Raw genomic sequence first — 6,006 nt, 5'->3', positions numbered from 1 at the left:
GAAAACAAGGAAGAAGAATCGGAGGAGGAGACTGAACAATCCGATCAGGAAGAAGGGGAAGAAACAAGGCAGTGTAGTGAAATTCCACCGCAAAACCCTCTGCAAAAAGATGGATTGGCCCAAATTTTGGCCAATATGGGCGAGTATGTCCAACCTCATAGCCCACTCAACCCCCATACCGAAGAAGAACCGTAGGAGAACTCTGCTCATAATAAAAGCGCATCTGAGGAAATGTGTGATGAAGAGGAAGAAGAAGAGGATCACTCTGCTCATGATAAGAGTGTATCTGGAGAAAAGAATGACAAGGATGAGGAAGAGGAACAATCTGTTCCTAGTTAGAATACACCCAAATAATTGCATGATGAAGAAGAGGTAGAGGAAGAAGCTTCCCAGGAGACAGCAGAACAAACCAGGGTTTCTATCCCTGAAAAACTCAATCAGCAGAACACTAAAGAAGTGTTCCAAGAAGGAAACATGGAAATTGTACAAGACGAAGGTACAATGCCTGAGGTACAAAGCCCAGGCCTGACAAAACAAACGGTTGTTCCTTCTAATAAAGAAGAAGAAATTAAAAGATTGTGGAAGGAACAACAAAGATTGCTTAATGTAATGAAGCAACTTCGACAACAAATAAGAGTCTTAAAAATGGGGAAGAACTCAAAAGGAAACTCTGGGGAAAAGCGTGAAACCACCCATGCAAAACCCCATAAGAAAAAGACCAAGAGGACTCAAGTTCAACCTATTATTCAGAATAGCAAGGAACAACATTTGGTTGTTGCAAATGCAGAAGCACAAACAGACAACGCACCGGCATGTGATAAGGAAATTCAGACAGAGGCATTGTCCTCTAGTGAGAAGGGAACTCAGACCATAAAGACTAGATGTCGCAATAAGGATATCCAAGTAGATTTCCGGCCCAAAATTATCATGATGGATAATGACCCGAGGATAGTAACTCTACGAAAAGATTTGGCACAAGCCCAGCAAACAATAGAGAAACTCACAGAGGAAACCGTTCCTCAAGAAAAATACCAGAAGTTAAAACATCAGCGGAAGAACATCAATGCATCAGAAAGCCAGGCCTTTGAAAGATGGCGAAAGGCAGAGGAAAGAGTCAAAAAGGTAACCCATAGACTAGACATAGTCATAAATCAAATGGATACCTTATGTTCTTTATACTAGCGTTTAGGGCACCCACCAAAAACTATGCTTTGTTTTTTATGGAAAGATATTTACAACTGAAAATTAAGGTTGTCAAGGCAAGAGTACCTATAGAGATAAAAACCATTGATGATTTCATAAACTGTTGTAAGCATTAGGGGGTGAAAGTTAAACGATTGTTATGTGAATTTTATTTGCACAATCTTGTTTTAGATGGAGAAACAGAACAGAACCCTAGCCCTTTTGTGGGTGATGTCAAAATTTAGGCATTTATTTCTTTTGGTGTTAATCAGATAAAGTGGCTTAAAGCCTACAATGTCTTTCAAAGACAAGAGAATTGATTAGATCTATGGGTGAGGGGTGAACTTAGAGACCCATTACAATTATGGAAAAAACATAGGAGCCTAATGAGAACTCAAGGTGTGATCCGGACATTGGGACCCATTCACACATAAGTCATTCGGCAAGGGGTAGAATACTTCTTTACCATCAAAGACCTTGCCATAGCAATAGCCAAATTCCGATATCAAACTTCTAACCGGAATATCCAAAACAGATAACCATTCAATTATGAGAATTTTAAGCTAGCTGCTGACCGCTTGGGTATCTATGGTGACCTCATTTTGAGAGAAGGACCGTCTTGGTTAGGTTGTAGGTTCTGAAGTCCAGTCATTTGGTATCCTACACCAGGATATAGAGCCTTATATGAATTTTTTGAAGGTCAGATAGGGCATATTTTTGAATTCTTAGCTAGGAATCATGGTTGTGGACCACTGACTGAGAACCCTTCTCCAACCTATTCCCTAAGTGCCTTGCATGTCAATTACAATGTTCTCATGAGGGCATGAAAAAGGGTAAGCAGGGGGGTGTGTTGAGCATTAGAAAAGGTATGTGATTGCCACTTATTTTGTTATCTTTTTCCTTTAATTCATAACTTCTTTACATTATGAAATGAGCATATGATGAAGGATTATGATAAAGTTTAAGAGATTTGTGAGTAACGTGGAATAACTAATTATTACCTTTTTCTATGCAGAAAATGAAGAAAATGGAAGATCACCATTTCAAAGGAAAAGACAAGGCGAAACCAACTATTGTCCCTTTGACAGGGAACCGCATCTAGATGAGGCAATCCAAATCAGAGCGCATAAGCCAGGAAAAGGAAGAATAAATACCAAATTAGTGCAAGAGGACAAAGAGATAACTGAAAGATAATGATATGGCAAATCCCTCAAGATCCTTTGATCCCGAGGGATCGCTACCTTAAGAATATCTGTATCTTTGATATTTCTACCTGGCTACTATAAAAAGGGACAGCGTTGCTAGCCCAAGGGGGATTAGTGTTGTTTTCATAGAATTTGCTATAGCAAACAAAACTTTGATCATCGACTCTCTTTAAAGAGCGATTACTGTAACTCTGTTTTCATGATTAATATATAAACTTCGTTGTTGTTCCGTCCTTGATTCTGGAGTAACTGCAGCAGTGCGTCCCTGGAGGCTAAGGGCCCAGCCCTAGTGGATCACTTGCTTCCTGTACCATTATTTTCCAATTCCAAGTCGTGTGTGGTTTGATTTCTTTTACTTGCTTCATTCAGTAATCTGTTGTTCCTTATCATTTCATGTACTGGCTCTGTCATATTTCATTCATATTTGAATAGTAAGGTTATCTTCTGCAACTAAAATGTTATGTTGTCCATTCTGAAATTGTATCACGTTGTTGTTCCCTTACAGATTGGCATTACTGTGTAACATTGCTGTTATTTTACAAATTAACATTACTGTTCAGTGTTGTGCATTTATAGATTAGTATTATTGTTTATTTATCTACGGTTTACTTTTAAGTGTGATTGTTGTTCATTTGTACTGTCGTTGCATTGTAACTGCAATTGTTGTTTCTTTATCACAGTGGTTAATATTTATTATGCTAAAGGCTCAGATTACTGATTCCATCATTATAACTTCGTTGTGTGTTAATATTTGATTTAGTTTGTTGTGCGTTTACCTTCGATTCAATTGTTGTTCAACATTTCATAGACTTACTTTAGTTTGTTGTTCCATTCTTGGTTTGTTGTTCCAACCATTTCTAAGTTAAAAGATTGTTGCTTAATTCCTTTAGATTACGATTGTTGTTTAATTCATTTCAATAAGTTAAAGCTTGTTGTTCAATATTTTCAATAGAATAGTTGTTGTCCCTTTTCTGTTAATTGCATTATCATTTCAAGTAATTGCTTTGGTGTGAACAAAACGGTCTACAACTGTAGTGAACATTGACTATTGCCGTCTGGTTCCTAGATTGGAGATCTTCTCTCTGATTGCTTTTCATTTGCATCAGTTTACAAAGGGAAGAGTTATCATTACTGCACCCTTGAATGATGAAGTGATGTAGTTTCTTAAATAAATGATTTAGTTACAAAGCATTTCCATTTTTTTCCATTACATTTAGAGTTTGTTTCCAGCATTTATTTACTCTTGTAAAAGCACTATACTACTAGCATTGCTCTTAATAAGTGATCGCCTCAAACTGAGTACACTCTTTGAGATAACAAATCGTACTTGGATTGACAATTAATGTAGGGTAAATAGAGGTGAAAAAGACCCTGTTTACTGCTTGACAGGTCCCTTGTCGCACAAGTAATGGGGTCTCATACACCAATGTCGTGCCTGGCTTGGTTGTGACCTTAAAATTGGATAATCAAAATATCCTCTAGAAATTTTAGAATTGTATTTCAAAGGTATGAGAGTGCAAGGAAGCCTTGCCTTTAGTGAGGTGCATGATAAGGTAATGCTTGCCGTCAACATGTAGAAAATCTTGTAAGCATTTGGAGGTTTAATTTGGAATACATCATTTTTTTGAGCTAGCCAAATGGAGTGGATCACCTCTACAACCAAAATATGGTCTTATGTTCTAGTTGTAGTCCATTCATTTAATGCCTATGTGTTATCTCCAATCCATTGTTGCATTTTACATAGTCTATGAGTGATAGCCCATATCTCATTAGTGAGATGACAGTGAATCAAAAGGTGATTTCATGCTTTCGTGTTATTCCCTTAAGATTGCATGTGTTGGGACTTGTCCATCCTCTTCTTCTAAGCATGTATAGGTTGGGATTGCACCCTTGATTTGAGATTTGGCGCCCCATCCTTGGTTGTAGATAGTTTTCTTGCATCTAGAGGGTCTAGACTTGTGCTTGAACACCTTATTTGGTACAAACCTATTCATGAAGATTCATCAATTGGTTTTTCATCATCATATAGATCAATTTATATGTTATTTTATATACATGCACATAATCAATCTTCCTAAAACATGGTTGATCATTGTGTGTCTTAGACCATTAAATTCCACAAATCATAGTTAGATGTGCTTGAGTGTGGGTTAAGTAATTACATTGTGGGAGAACTAATATGCATTTACAATGTATATCAAAAGAAGAAAGGTGCATTGTAGAATGCATGTGGGGTCATAAGAGAGGCATCATGTCACTATACAAAGGATATAAAAATAAAAGGGTATAAAAAATGTGAACAAAAAAATGGATACATACAATATTTAGTGAAAATAAGGGTTTTTTAAATTGGGAAGGTGTATTGGATTTATATTGGTAGGGGGTTAAATAATGTGATTTTTAGAGGTATTTTCCAATATGTAGTCAAATTAAGGGTATTGTTTAGTATGCCAAGAATGCATGTGCTATGTCATAAGTTTAGTGAGTGAATCCCCTTTGGGTTTCCTTGAGGATATAACATCCAAGGAAGGAAAGGCACGAACACTCTAGAGAAGCTGCAAAGTCAAAATTGCAAGGTCAAAGTTACAGGATGAGTTGTAGTAGTGTAGCTGGCAGGAACAATTTGCAATATTGAAGTTGTTTGGTGTAGAACCAAGGAAGGACTTGAGGAAGGGTTGACTTGGTACTAGGAGAAGGACTGATCTAGGGTTTGGGTCTTTGTATCTCATTTGAATCTAATTCTAAGAAGAGAAGATTTTCTGAGTTTTCACCTTGGATGGGTTTTACCCTCGATGAGAGCTTAATATACGTCTCCTCTATTGTTGAAGCCTATGTTCTTGATATTTGTTTGATGAAAAATATAACTAAAGAACACAAGAAAGCTAATAAGTTCATTAGAAAATATTAAGGTTAAGGAAAATAAGATTAATAAGTTTCCATTATACATTTTCCAACATGGTATAATAGTTAAGGTGAACAAGGAAGGAAGCTGGAAGGACATTGGAAGGATTCTCTTATCAAGGGGAAGGGAAAAAGGAAAATATCAAGAAAATAATAAACAACAAAACTTCAAGAAGGATTGAGGACTCATTAGTAGAAGACCTAGTCGTAGGGTTTCTACAAGAAGACCAAGACTACATCAAGCTTGCATATGAGGAAGATCTAAGAGAAAGACTTCAATAAGAGTGTCGAAGAAGATCTATTTGAAAGGCATCTTTGAAGAAGGCATCAGGATCTTGGAAGTTGTTATTGGAGGCATCCTAGGAAATATATTTCAAAGACATTGTTGAAGACTCTTCAAAAATCTTGAAGACATCAAGAGAAGGTTGAATTATCATCAAGGATAATATTGATCTCAAGTAAGTAACATATTATTACATCATGCTTGAATCTTTAAGTCATATGGGTTCTTTCTAAAAGGATGTAGAATTTCCCACTGTAGATCAACAAATTATGCAATATACTAAAGCAAAATACAAGATCTACTTCTACAACAAACTTGTGGAAGCTTAATCAATTATGAGCAAGATCAAATAAAACACATATAACTGAGAATGAGAAATAAATCACACATGAACACAGAAGAATACTCTGGAGAAAGCCTTAGCTAAAAACCCCG

The sequence above is a fragment of the Pinus tabuliformis genome, chromosome 5_1, assembly GCF_031772625.1.
Source record: "Pinus tabuliformis cultivar Carrire ecotype Pingquan chromosome 5_1, CPIR1, whole genome shotgun sequence".
Lineage (NCBI taxonomy): Eukaryota > Viridiplantae > Streptophyta > Pinopsida > Pinales > Pinaceae > Pinus > Pinus tabuliformis.
This window is presented reverse-complemented; position numbering follows the sequence as displayed.